The sequence below is a fragment of the Fukomys damarensis genome, unplaced genomic scaffold, assembly GCF_012274545.1.
Source record: "Fukomys damarensis isolate Sample0158 unplaced genomic scaffold, DMR_v1.0_HiC HiC_scaffold_9, whole genome shotgun sequence".
Taxonomy (NCBI): domain Eukaryota; kingdom Metazoa; phylum Chordata; class Mammalia; order Rodentia; family Bathyergidae; genus Fukomys; species Fukomys damarensis.
The window spans coordinates 24,690,712-24,705,711 of record NW_022900921.1 but is presented as its reverse complement, the minus strand read 5'-3'; the positions used below and the strand labels follow the sequence as shown (position 1 = coordinate 24,705,711).

The 15,000-nt window shown below is 46.7% G+C and overlaps 1 pseudogene; it reads left to right on the top strand.

Moving 5' to 3' along the window:
- The first annotated feature begins 4,151 nt into the window (after nucleotides 1–4,151).
- LOC117285411 lies at nucleotides 4,152–4,239 on the top strand (annotated as a pseudogene).
- Nucleotides 4,240–15,000: the final 10,761 nt, after the last annotated feature.

Genomic DNA, 15,000 nt, shown 5'->3' with positions numbered 1-15,000 from the left:
ACAGTGTATCGCTATATGTATTTCAGGCTGGACTTGAACTCACAGCCATCCTCCTACCTCAACCACACAAGTGCTAAGATTACAGGCATGTGCCGCCAATTTCTTCCAAAGAATATAATGGTAAAAAAATTATTTACATGTGCATAACATCTTTCATGTACCCTGATCCCTCTTAACATCTCAACATCTGTAATTAGCCCCACATGCCCCCCAAAAAAGTCAGAAGACATCAAGCTATGAACTTTACACAGGTGATCAAGGTAATTTTTACTAACTACTATACCAAGAAGTTGATATTATTGCTCTTCTCATTTTTATTGATATTATATTTAATTGGCAAACCCTAATGGTACATATGTACAGGATACAGTGTAATAGGTTCAGGTGGGTTGTTTTGTGGTACTAGGAATTTAACCTAGGAGCCCTCTACCATTGAGCTACATCTCCAGCCCTTTTTATTTTTTGAGGTAGTGTCTCCATAAATTGCCTGCGCTGACAGGCATGCAACACCACACCCAGCTCAGCCTCTGGGATTTTTGCTTCCCCCCCCCCCGTACCAGGGATCGAACTTGGGTCCTTGGGGATGTTTTAATGTGGAATGCTTAAATCAAGCCGATGGATGCTCACCTATCATCTTTTATGCTAAGTACCCAGTTATCCTGACATACATAATGCATTGCTGTTGACCACAGTCGCCCTGCTTCACAACAGCTCTCACGACTCACCCCTCCTTTCCTGGGAAACTTTGTGCCCTTTGATCAACAACTCCCCTGCCCAGTTTCGCAAGAGGACTGAGGGGTTAGTTGGCTCACCAAGCTCCACTGGCTTCTCCCAGGTGGGGTGCTCTTCCTCCTCCCCCTTACACACACACACACACACACACTCTGCTTCACAGGAGAGGCCCTGCCACTGCCACACAGTGATTTACTGCACACCGTCTGCACTCAGCCGCATTTCACTGATTAAAAGCAAGCCACTCTCACCATTTAAAGAGATGAATGTTTTCATCCAACCTAAATGCCCTCTAATAATCTCCTGCCCATTCTCCTTCCCTGACACCTGGCCACTGTCACTCTACATCTGATGAGAGGAAGAGAGAGGGGAGATTGGTTTTCCCTCTCCCTGCACCTGGAACGCCCCTCATCGGGCAGGCTGGGCACGCTCCTCCCGCTAAAGTCAGTCTCTGCGCCCCCAGCCTGGAATATTTCGGAATTTCTACGCTCATTCTGTCTCTGCCTCTGCCTCTCCCCCTTTCTCTTCCCCCACCCTCCTCTGCTCTTTCATTCCCTCCCTCCCCCTGCTCTCTAGAAGGTAGGCAAAACAGGCGGCACAGGCCAGAGACCCCAGGTCGTGGCAGCCGCAGCCTCCCAAGGGGGAAGGTCAAGGGGAAGCTCAGGGATAGGAATCTCCAGCTGGGACCAAGCCCCGCTGCAGGCAGCGGGCGGGCGAAGGTGCAGCCGCGCTAATGATCTGTCCAGATGCGATCGATCGGAGTTGTGGAAAATCTGCTGGTGCCGCTCTGCCCGCTGCTCTTCAGTGGGAGGAGCAGCTTCTGGAGCTCAGGAAGATGCACCCAGCTCGTAGGGAAACTCAAGAAAACGCAGCGTGCTCAGGCTGACTGTCCTTCCTCTCTGAGCTGAGGATGCTGCCAGAGAGGGGAAAATGGCAGCTCTGCCCCAGCTAAAATGTTTACAGTGCCCAGCAGCCCCACAGCTTTTCCTCCTGGGGCCTGAACTTCCACGTGCAATATCCCTTAGATGTCTGGTGACTGTTTCTCTTCCCTGAGCTCCTGGGAAGGAGAAACAAGCAAAGGAACTTGAACAGGGCTGTCTCACAGCCCAAGTCATATCTACAACACCAAACAATCCTTTCCTGTCCCGGCTTCTTGGGAGGCTGAAACAGGAGGATCATTTGAGCCCAAGAGTTCAGAGCCAGCCTGGGCAACACAGCAGAGGCCCTGACTCTTAATAATTCAAAAATAAAGCTAGGCATGGTGGCGCATGCCTGAAATCACTGCAGGAGGCTGAGGCAAGAGATAGAGAGTTCAAACTCAGCCCTAGCAGCTTAGCAAGATCCTGTGAAAAAATTAAAAAATAAAAGGAGATGAGATGTATCTCAGTGTAAACATCCTGCATTCAATATCCATGCTGGGAGAGGGCAAGAGAGAGAGAGAGAGAGAGAGAGAGAGAGGAGGGAGAGAAAAAGGAAAAGGAGAAGGAAGAGGAGGAGAGAGAAAAGGAAAGAAGAGAAAAAAGAAAGATAGCAACAAAAAGGTAACACCTCCCCAACATCCCACATTCCCCAGTTTCTCTGCAGCCTGCAATCCTTGCCAATGCCACTCCAGAAGTTTTTAACACAAGAAGTGAGGGTACAAAAAGAGAAAATTCTAAGATCCTTCTGATCACCTCATTGTTTGGCTATTTGCAGTTGTGGGCCTCAGAGGTAGGGGGAGAGGGAGCTAAAATTAAAGCCAAAATAAAGACCCTGTCCAGGAAGGCATGAGATAATCTTGGATCAACTTCCCTAAAGCCAGCATCTCTGCTCTTGCTCCAGGAACAGCCTTTTCCTCTCAAACTGCAACAACACTGTCACCAGTGATGCTACCAGCATTCCAGTTTAGTGAGCATCTACTATAAAGCAAACAGTCCCATAAGCCATTTTGCTTGGACTGAGTTCCGGTAATCAATCACTGCAAACTCAATGGTGTGAAGATGACCATTTCACTACACGAACTGGCTTCACAGGCTGGAACGTTGGACCCCATAGGAATGGCTGGCCCATCTCTGCTCCGTGAAGTCTGGGATTTCAGCCATAACAGTAGGATCTGCTGGGTGCTGGAGGCTTAGTCACCTGCATGTCCAGCACCTAAACTGGACTGAGCAGAGAGCTGGTTCCACTGGAATTGTCAACCAGGGTTCCTGCATGTGGCCTCTTAGGTGACTTGAGCTCCCTCACAGCATGTGGCCTCCAGGCAGCCAGGTTCCTACTATGATGGCTCAGGGTCCCAAGAGCAAGTGCTCCAGCTAAAAAGAAAAAGAAAGAAACTAGGCAGGGGATTTAGTTCAATGGTGCTGCAGCACCTGCCTCACAAGTGCAAGTCCTGAGTTCGATCCCTGGTAAAGAAGGAAGGAAGGAAGGATGGAAAGAAGGAAAGAGGGAGGGAGGGAAGGAGGAAGGAAGAAAGAAAAAGAAAGAAAGGGAGGAAGGAAGGAAGGGGAGGGAGGGAAAGAGGGAGGGAGGAAGGAAGGAAGGGAGGAAGAAACTAAGTGGCTTTTCATCACATGGAGCTACTTCTGTGGTACTCTTTTGGTTGAAGCAGTAGCAAAAGTATTGAATTCAAAGGGCAAGGATGTAGACCCCAGAGTGTCAGCGAATGTGAAGCTGTATTTTACATTATTTTGTTTAATTCTCACAAATTATCTTTTGTAATAATTGTGAGAACTATTCCTTCTTACAGATGAGAAACATGGAGGTTCCACGAAGTTCCCAAATCTTCTAAAGCATGTGCGGCCCTGCTCTAGAGCCTGAGCTGCACCAGAGCTGCTCCTCCCCTGCTCTCCTTTCTTCTGGATGTTCCCCAGATCCCCCAGCCTAAACATCAGATCCTTCTTCCCTCTCCTCTTTCTGTTGGTTTACCTACTCTGAACTCCTCCTATCCTGAGAGAGTAGCCACTGACATGCTTTCTACTCCCTCTCCATAATCCCTGGGCCTGGGATGGAAATTTCAAAGCAGGTGCCCCCAGGGAGGCAGGCGCGCATGCACACACACACACACACACACACACACACGCATGTGCAGACGCAAACACACACGCATGCGCAGACTCATACAGGTCTGCCATCAGGGCAGATCAATCTTGAATGTCAGCCATTCTCATGCTGTTGTAGACTAGAGCAAGAATGGCCTCAGTCCTGTGGATCCCCTGCTGGGATGGTTAGAGGCCTGATGCTTACAGTCTTTGTTCTGCCATTGGCACAAACAGAACCACTCCTAATTGGCAACCAACACCCCCCACTCTGTGTATGAGTTTCCTCTTTAGACATTATCATCATGTGCCTTGCAATAAAAAATGAAGGTTTTGGGAAGAGAATTGAGAAAAAAATTTTGCAGCATAAAATAAAATGGCAAAAGGTTATATAATATAATATAAATTGTTTCTCAGCCTTTTGGCTAAGATCAAGTGTAGTAACTACCTAATACTAAAAGAGATCACAAAAATTAATTAACCAAGATCTCACTAAATAGAAGGTGCAAATAGGTAATGTATCTTAAAAAGAAAAATACATCAAGTTGTGGTGTCTGAGGCAAGAGGATCACCACAAGTTTGAGGTCAGCCTGGGCTACATAGTAAGACCCTGTCTGAAAAAAACAAAAATAAAGAAATGAAGAATTAAATAAATAAGGAGAAAAATGCAAGTAAATTACTTGTGTTCAATCCCTGGCACAACAAGGGGGAAAAAATAATGAACTGTATATTTCAAAGAGCTGGAAGAAAAGATGATAATAGAAAACCTTCACCATATGAAAATGACAAATAGTTGAGGAGATAGATTTGTTTAACCTGATTTAAACATTACACAGTCACATAATGCCCCATTAATATGTACAATTTTTAGGTTTTATGTATCAGACAAAAATACATTTAAAATTAATAATTTTAAAAGAATGAAACAAAAATGCAAACCGCAGACTCCATTAACCCCAAAGAAATCAGCATTTCACAAGAGAATAGTCGAAAAACCAAAGAGTATTTGAAAAGGTGCTTGAATTCTTAGTCATTAGAAAAAGGAGAAACAAAACCACAAAGAGATATCCCCACACCCCCACCAGAATCACTTTAATTTTAAAACTCACACTCCCAAATGTTGGCTAGGAAGTAGAAAACTTCAATTCTCATACACTGCCCAAATGAATGTAAATGTGTTCAGCCAGTCTGGAAAACTGTTCAGTAGAATCTACAGATGCTTAACCTGTGAATATCCTGTAGCCCAGCAAGCCCACTCCTAGAGGTTTACCCACTAGAAGTATGAATAGTGGCTCTCACTATCACAGCAGTCAAACACTGGACACTGCGGAGGTTCTGGATTCAACCTTCAGCAACAAAACAAAAACCCAAAGAAAAGCTGCAAACTCTGCACATGTGAACCAAGTGAGAATGAATAAAGAGTATTGGCTGAGTCTGCCTTACCCAAAATGCTTCAGATTTCAGACTGTTTTTTCAGATTTTGGAACATTTGCATATATATTTTGGGATGAGACTCAAGTCCTAACAAAATTCATTTATGTTTCATAGCCTGAACATAATTTCACACAATATTTTTATTGCATTTGTGCTTTTTTCTCACCCTACCAACCCACTGAACTCAGGGCCTGGTACCCTGGTACATGCTGGGTATGTGCTCACCACTAAGCTACACCGCCAGCCCCCTACTTGCATTTGTTTGCAATCTGTCACATGAGATCAGGTGTAGGATTTTCCACTGTGGTATCATGTGAGTGCTTACAATGCTTCACATTTTGGAGCATTTTAGATTTCAGGCCAAAGATGCTCAATTTGTAATATACTAATAAAATAAAATGTTACACAAAAGTGAAAAGGAGCTAAGTATAACTACAATGTATCTCACCAACATATAAAAGGTATGAAACAGTCTGATTAGATACAAAGCTCAAAAACAGGAAAAACTAATCTAAGTTAGAAATCCGAATTAATGTTAGAAATCAGAATCAATCAAGACTACCCTGGAGAAAAATGGAGCTCATGAGCTTTCTAGATGCTGATATCATTCTGTTTCTTGAATTGGGTCCTAGCTACACAGCTGTGTACAGATTGTGAAAATTCATAGGGCTTCACAATTTTATTTTGTGTACTTCTATATTACGCTCAAGTAAAAACTTCCTGAAAGCCTGAAAAGCAGTGTTCAGAGACTCCAGGGAACCTCAGAGTCAGTCCCCAGGAAAAGGAAGCTTTCTCATCCTAAGTAGCATCTCCCAGAATCACTGCCGCACCTAGATTCAGGATTGGGCTAAGAGCTGTTCCTAGTGTTCCCTGTTCGCACTTCACCTCTTGCTGCTACTACTGAGCTGAGAGTACCCTCTAGCTCAGTGACTCCGCCACCTGCCCTGCAAGCACAAGGACCCAAGTTTGACCCCAGTACCACCAAAAAGGAGAGAAAGAAAGGAAGGAAGGAGGAAAGAAAGAAAGAAAGAAAGAAAGAAAGAAAGAAAGAAAGAAAGAAAGAAAGAAAGAAAGAAAGAAAGAAAGAAAGAAAGAAAGAAGGAAGGAAGGAAGGAAGGAAGGAAGGAAGGAAGGAAGGAAGGAAGGAAGGAAGGAAGGAAAGAAAGAAAGAAAGAAAGAAAGAAAGAAAGAAAGAAAGAAAGAAAGAAAGAAAGAAAGAAATAAGGAAAGAAAAAGGCCCAGGGTCCTCCAGGATGACTGACACAGTGAAGGAGCCGCCCTAAAACCCCCTGACTGGTCTCCTCATTCTCCATCTCTCACCCCATATATCTTATTAGAAGAAAAGAAGTCAAGTACCCTGGGCTCCTTCTAACAAAGTGTTCTCTCAAAGGCAGCCTTCCTGAGGACTCTACCCTGGAGAAGTGAGGACCGGGTCCTCTCTCCATGAAGATCATGTCCACATCTTCCCAGGACTGAATGACCAGATCAGAATAACGGAAGAGGGCAGGGCAGGGGATGAAGCACATCAGCCCTTGGGCCAGAGCAGAATGGCAACATTCAGCTCACATTCTTCTGATCTCAGCACAGAACAGGGTGCACTTGGCCCAGGACACTCGAAAGCACAGTTTACACAATGCTCCTCCTCCTCCACCCTCTGGCTATTTCTAATAATCAAATTCCTTTCGAAAGGCCACAAGAAGTAGGAAGATCTAAAAAACAAAAAAAACTCAGAATGCCTCTTTCTCAGCAGGAAGGAGAAAGCTGATGTTTACTCTGACTTTATGTCCTAACGAAAATTTCTATTTTCAATAAATAAACCCTAATAAATGAGAAGTCAAATTTTCCCAGGGTCTGGCTTTTCCCGAGGCTGTGTATGGTGGGTGGTCCTCTCTCAGCAGCGGAGTAATCCTGAATGATCCTAGGCAATTAAAAGGGAGCAAGTCTGTATTGAGCCCAAGAAGTAATTTTCTCCCTCTAGCCTCCCAGCCCTGTGAAGTTGGAAATCAGGGGGAGGCTGACTTGTGTTATCTAGAGGCTTGGTGGTTTTGGTGTGGTTAAGTATAGGAGGGAAGAGAGGGTTGAGAGTTTTCATTATTATAATTTTGCTTATTTTTGTAAAAATGGTACACAGACTTATAAATGAGAAAAAGAAAAATGAGATGCACATAAGTGTGTTTACAGGTGGGAAGAGACCCTGGGCCTAAGGATGGTTGGGTGCTGAGAACACTTGGGTACAGGGCCTGGCCTGAAGAACTGCACTGAGGATTCACCAAAGACAGGGAAGCCCGGGCTGGCCACAGGGCCTTTGCTAAAGCTGCAAGACCACTGGAGGTTGCATTACCTTTCTGAGGTCCTGCCATCCACCCTGCCAGGGTCACCTCCAACTCCAGCTGGCTGCAGGCTGGGAGAATAGAGCTGCTGTAGGCTGGGATGCTGACTGCAAGGGGAGATCACCCTGACCCTCAGGGCTCAGGAGCTTCCTCTTTAACCCAGCTCCAGCCACCTGGAGATTAGCAAAACCTAGTTGGCAGGTGTTTTTTTGGATTGTTTTGTTTTGTTTTTTAAACATCCAAGCCGCACTTTCCAAAGACAATAAGTCGGGTTTTTCCTAGCACAGCGAAGCAAGGTGGTTGGCACAGCCGCCAAAACTCTGTTCTGGACTATTTCTGTGGTTAGAAAAGAAGCGCTCGCCCTAGGAACAGGCACCCACAAGATGCTTCCGCTGCGGCCCAGAACCCTCATCCTGGCCTTGCCTCTTCACCTGGCTAGCAAGACCGAAAAGGGGCGGGCGAGATCGAGCGCCCCAGGGCGCAGCGCGTGACCCCAAGCGGAAGGGCCCCAGTCTGGGTCCTAATGCGGGTGGCGTCTCCCTTGACAGGCGGCGTTTGGGGACAACAGCAGGGACGAGAGATAAGGTGACATACCAGAGCAGATTTGGTGCTCGCGCTGATACTCCTCGCCCGACAGGAAACGCGGAGCTATTTAAAAGACCCTATCGATTACTTTATCTTTCCCGGAGGAAAGCTTCTTGCCGAGAGACAAAAGATGTTCCCTACCTAGAGATACAGACCACACAACAGAAAGTCTGCACCGGCGACGCCCAGTGAGGGCGCAGGGAGAGCACAGACACGTTTACACGGCGGAGTGCAAAAATGCGTGTGCGCCCAGCACAGCCAGTGCCTGGCCTGCGGGGACAGAGGGCAGCGAGGGGCGCTTCCGAGGGGACAGAGGCCGCGGAGAGGAGAGAACCGAGCCTGGAATCAGTATCCCGGGTCATCGCTGCACCTTGAGAAATGCTTGGCCCCGTACACGTAAAACACACACAGACAAAGGTGCGCACTTAAGGCACACGTGCGTGTCCCCGTGTCGTCTCGGCATGTTTAAAGCACACCGAGGTACACAATCGCCGCGGGTACCGATCGCTGCGAATGTACCAATCTGTGACCGCTGGCTTGTGCTCCTTTCAAGGCTTGAATGTCCACCACCGTCCCCGAGCGCACTAAGAGGTTGGATTGGGCAACCCTTCCGCTGCGCTCATTTCGCGTTTGAATTACCGCATATCTCCAGGACAAGGGTCCTCTCGTCCCCTCGCTGATCCCAAGTGTGCCCGAGATCCCCCGCGCCCTGCCTGCCTCGCAAGAGGTATTGATCGAACAGGACTTCGTGGAATCGGAAGGAAGTTTTTCCTGGGCCGAAGTTTGCCACCTCTCGGCTCGCATTCTGCTCCGCTAGGTGGTGGGGACTTCGCGGTTTCCGCAGAGCAGGTAGGAAGACACGACCTGGAGGAAGAAAGAAGAGGAAGGAAGGGCGGCGACCCTGGGAGGTATCCCTCTGAACGACCGTTCCCAGCCGGAATCCAACACTGACCACGCCGCAGCCACCCGGAAAGGGCGGCTCGGGAGGCCGCCCCGGGGTCCCAGCGGGGCCGGAGTGGGCGGCCCAGACCTCCGGTCTACTCTACACCTCTCGGGGAAGCGACAGCGGAGACCCCACGCCAATCCGCGGAGCTGCTGCAGGGCTCGCTACCCGTGCTCCCCTCACCCCATCTCACCCCACCCACCCCGGCACTGTGGGCAGAGACCCGCGGCTGTGCGTCCAGCTTGGCTTTTACCTAATCTGAGCGCCCACGCGACGGTTCCTTCCACAGCCGCGGCTCCCCGAGCGTCACACCTCCCGCGCAGGTGTAGGCTGGCCCTTAAATGACACTTCCTCTCTATCGCATTCTAAAATCGCGGTCTGATTCGATTGTCCCCTGAGGTTTCCAGTTGTGGGCTCCCGCGAGGGGATCCTGAGGGACGATTCTGGAGCCTGGACTCCCGTCCGGCTGAGGCGGTTTGCAGCCACCAGCGGAGCCCCGAGGGGGGAGGGAGACATTAACGCGAAACGACAATGGAAACTGCAAAGCGACTCCCCCTTTTCCAGCAAACCCTAACACGAGTTTTAAAGCCCATCATGCCCACTGACCCAGGATAAATTCGATGTTAGAAACACCCCAAAAGCGAGAGAAAAGTGACTCACGCGCCAAAGTACTAACAAAATTTGACGATGGCAAAAATGTAAAGGAGTCCGCAGAATTTAATTGCTCTCAGAAAAAAAAGTCATATAGTATGGCTTAAATTTGCAATACATAATAAATTTGCAGGAAACACTTTAGAAGGACATATTTTTTAAAACAGTGGTTGTGGCAATTAATTTGGAAGGAACAAGAAAAAGTCTTTGGGGGCAATGTCAGTATTTTCCTGTCTTGATTCCTACCACCCTCTGCAGGTTTATCCACGTGTCTAAACTCATGGAACTGTCAATTTAAATTATGCTCATTTTGTTCTATGCCTCAATAAAGTGGATTTTTAAATCAGTGTTTTCCTAGCATGTGCGAAATCCTAGTTTGATCCCTAGCACGGGGATAGGCACTAAATACACCTTTGGGTCAGGTAATTGGGTGACTGGGGGCAGGCTTTTTTACACTTTTACCTTGCGTTGTTTTGTTCCTGCAATGTATTACTTTTCGGAAAATATATAATTAGAAGAGTCATCGATGTGCCTGCGAATCAATTGGGAAAGAAACCAACAAAGGGAGGAACAGAGGACACTTTATGCATCCCGTGGCAGGGATGAGAAACCTCGCCCTGCCCAAGCCCATAAATACTTTGGAAAGCAAGGTAATTTTTAACATTCAGCTTGGTTTTTTGGTTTGGTTTTGTTTGTCATATGTTCAACAGCAGCGGGAAATTGGGACCCATAACTTTTCTGGCAGTTCCACGTGGGGTGCGTGGTTATGATCTCTGGACGCGCAGCTCAGGAGAGCGCGATTCAGCAAGATCCCCGCAGCAGGAAGAGTAAAGGTTTCTGGGACAGACGCTGAGACCCGGCTCGGGCGTGCAGAGAGGCACCCAGGGCAGCCCGGGGCGCTTGCTGCCCCAAGAGGCCAGCCTTGGTTGGAAGGGGGTCCCCTGGGGAAGGGGGTCCACTCCTCTGATCAGTCCAGGGCAGCCAGAAAGGGCGGAAGCTGTGACGGACTCCGTGGACCCTGAGCTTTGTTTTGGGGCTGCTGGGTTCTCCTCCCTGTGCAGTGGGCGGTCTGGGACTAGTGACTGCAAGGGTCCCCACCGCATTTGGGGAGACCAGGCATGAGGTACTTCCATTTGCTCTGCCTGTCCCTCAAAATAGAGAAGTCACTTTAATCTTGTTAGGACAGATTCCAGATCTAGTTTGGAGGGATGGAGGGCTATTTCACATGGACAATTGGAGGCTAGCCCTCGGGGAGAAGGCTGGACAGTAGGCCCGAAGTAGGTGCCAGGAAAACTAGGAAACGCTACACCCTTCCATGGGCCGGCTGGGGTAGGGCCTGCAGAGAGCACCTGGTGGGACTACCCAGTCCATGGTCCTGCCTCACAGCACTTCCAATCAAGTCAGTGCAATGAGCAATGTGGGGGAGCTAACTTGGGCCTGCCTGGCAGGTAGGCCCCTGGGACTAAGCTTAGCACAGTCCAGGGAGAATCTCTTTTGAGGGCAACTTTACTGGATGGAAGCCAGGACCCCCGAGGTCCTGTTTGCAGAAAGCGATGCACAAAACTAACCTGGCCTGGCTCTGTCTGGACCTCTGCTGACCACTGACCCTGTCTCCTTGCCCCTGCTGGTTTCCATGGTCTCACAGAGATTTAACCGGATGGCAGCCAGGCTGCCTGTCACATTTATGACAAATCCCAGGGTGAGGGGTAAGAGCCAAAAATTTGCATTTTTAACTTGTACCTCAAGGGATTCCAGCCTAGATACTTCCACAACCCCAAAAGTAAAATGCAAACGTCCCAGAAAAATGCTTTGTAAAAGTGTCATATTTTATTCCTAGCTCCTCTCCTTTCCTCAGAACTTTCTTTAGCATTTTATTTACCTTCGAAAGCACAGAGTTCCAGGGCTAGAAGTATAACTCAGTGGTAGAGTGCTTATGTGCACAAGGCCCTGTTTTACTCCCAGCACCAGGAAAATAATCATATCATACATATTTCTGCAACTTGGATCTTTAATGTATTATAAAACATATCCTTAAAATTCACATAAATGAAATTCTTAAAATTCTTTCTTATTCTGTTCTATTAGTGTAATATAATTTTTTAACTGGCCCTCTAAAATAGAATCACTATATTGGGTCATTTTAAAATATTTTAATTCTTAAAATTTTTTGTTTTAATTGCAATGAAAATACTTTTCTTTTCATACTCTGTACACGCACAGCTACAAAAGAGAGTCCCAGAAGTTAAAATATCTATTCAAATGGCTTTTGCATTTTAAATCTTGACAGCAGGAAATTGCTCCATCCAGTTTTCTCCGCTTCCAATCAACAACATAAAAAGCTGATTAAGCCAGGTGTGGTGTCACAGGCTAGTAATCTCCGAACTGTATCCTGGGAGGTTAAAGCAGGAGGACCACGAGGTGGAGCCCAGCCTGGGAAATTTAGCAACTCATTAAGACCTTATCTCAAAATAAAAAACAAAAAGAGCTGGGCTGTAGCTCAGTGTGAAGGCCCTGGGTTCAATAATGAGCACTGTGAAAAAAAAAAGTGATAAAGACAGTAATTATCAAAAGTAGAGAATCAAACCCAGGGCCTCATAAATGCTAGGCAAGCCCTCTCTACCCCAGAGCTACATCCCCAGCCCAAACTGGATACTATTTTTTTTGTATTATAGACATTAAACTCCCCCCTCCCCAGTGTTGGAAAATCAAACCAAGACAAGCATTCTCCCACTGAGCGACACCCAGCCCTCCAGTGTTTAATCTTCCTCAATCTGATAAGTGAAAGCAGTTATTTCTCTGTGTTTTCTTTATTTCAATTTCTCCCCCACCAACAAGGCCCTCCTATTCTTGACCAATTTTCAATTGTTTTGTTGAATCATTTTCTTATTGACTTAACTGGAACTCTTTCTATATTAAGGAATTTTCTTTTTGTCCTGTATTTCTAGCATTTTTCCTTGTGAATTGTTTTTCTCTTTGATTATATTTATGATTTCACTTTGTTTTTGTTTGTTCCCATGCTGATGATCAAACTCAGGGCTTCTCAAAATGCATAATAGGCAAGGGCTCTGCCACTGGAGCTACATCCCAGCCCCCCCCCCACTTTGCCATTCTATTTGTCCCCTAAAATATGCAATCACTGCAAAATTATTACCTTAATACTGTGCAGAAGTTTTATGGGGTTTTTTATTTTTTGTTTGTTTTTATTTTTGGTACTGGGGATCGAACTTGGGCCTTTGTCCTTTTGAGGCAGGCACCAGAACCAATGAGCTAAATCCCCAGCCCTTATGTTTTATTTTTAAGCTCAAAATGTTAATCTCGAATTGAATATATTTAGTATAAAAATAACTTTATATTTCTATTGGAGAGCATCACTTATTTTCTTTGAAGTTGTATTGCTACATGAACCATGCCCCCACCCAAGACATATCACCCTTGGCAGGGAGCTATTTCTCATCTTAACCAGTATTATTTTGTAGATTAATTAGACAAGCACCACTGTGCCCCTATACTGTGCCCCTCCTCACTATTCATATGAGTCCAGGTAACAATAGCACAGCTGGAAAGGGGCCTAAGGTATAACTATGCCCCTCAAGGAGACAAACACAAAACTGAGGGGGAGAGAAGAAAAAGTGATCAGGTAAGTTGACTGGTGTGAAGGGCAGGACCAGACCAGTATTGCCTCTCAGCCCAACACCCCCTTTCTTATACAGCTCTGCCACCTTTGGGGGGTCTAAGTTTTTGTGGGGATGCACACACTCCTCAACACCAGGCTGTTAGATGAGCATGCAGGCAATGTGGGTGAAGGGATAGAGGAAACCTAGCCAGGTGCTATGCAGTAGTAACTAGGCTCTGGAGGCATTTGGCACTCAAGTCTGGATGAAAGTTCTCACCCACTCTTTTAGTTTCCACCACACACACAAGCACACGCGTATGCACAAACACACACAAGTAGATCGGCTCTTCTGGTATCTTTAAGTTCTTCTTTGGCTATGCAGCTTTACAAAGACAGCCTTTAAAGTGAGAGCAGGCTTTCCACCAGCAGGGCTAGGCGTGGGGCAGAGGGACCTTGGAGACTTAGAGTTAATATTTCCAGGACTACCTAGAAAGCAGACCTGGCTACATAATTTGTAGGTGCAGTACAAAATAAGGATGTGGAGTCTCTTGTTCAAATATTGTCAAGAATGTCAAGGCAGGAAGAACAGAACATTAAACCAAACTAATTCCCTACATGACTGGGAAAGTTTCAGGGCCATGAAATCATCTTTGAGGAAAAGTTAGAGTTAATTGTTGGGAGGAGGAGAAGGGCCTTCCCCAGGTCTCTAAAAGTTTAGATTGTAGGGTAGAAGTCAGCAGGATGATTATTTATAATAACCTAAAGGAGGAAACAACCCAAATGTCCCTCAACTAATAAGAGATAAACTAAAGTGGTACCTCTATACAATGGAATATTATTTAGTTGTTAAAAGAAACAAAGTACAGATACATGCTATAACATGGATCATCGTTGAAAACATGCTAAGTGAAGGGTGCCAGGCACAAAAGGTCACATATTACAGGATTCCATTTGTATGGAATGCCCAGGACAGCTCTAGGGACAGAAAGTAGGTTAGTGATTGGCTAGGACTGGGAAGGTGGAGGAGGGTGGGGAGTGATGAATAAAGGCTACGGGTTTCTTTTAAAAGAGATAACAATGTTCTAAAATTGATTGTGATGACTGCGCAATTCTGTGAATATGAAAAATCACTAAATTGTGTGGAGTGTGAATTATAGCTCAATAAAGCAGTTACCAAACAGAAGGAGGAAGTGAATTGGGGACATATTAAATTTCTCCTCCTCACGCAGGAAGTCTCTGCTGTCAGTGAAGATTTTGCTAGACCCAACATCTCAAATTCAACAGCCCTTTCCTCTTCTCTAGCTGGCGGTGGTGGGACGTCTGGCTTTCTAGGAGGCAGCGACATGCAAGAAAACAAAACAAAACAAAACAAAAAACCCACTCAAGTCTGGAGTCACTCGTGTTGGAATACTGACATTCTGACACTATCACGTCCAGCCAGTGTGACCCGGAGCAAGCCACCCCATCTCTCTGAGCCTCGTTCTCTTCAGCCAAGCAATCAGAATAAGAGGATCTGCCACGACGTTGACAAGAGCACGTGTGGAACACAGCGGGGGCTCCAGAGCGGGGCTGTGGAGCCACTGGTACCGGCCAAGCCACCCGAACGAGGAGCGCGACCCAGGGCCAGAGCGACCGGTGCCTGGCAGTCATCCGGAATCAGCATCCCTGCCCCAGGCCAGGAAGGAAGCCAGGGCGGCG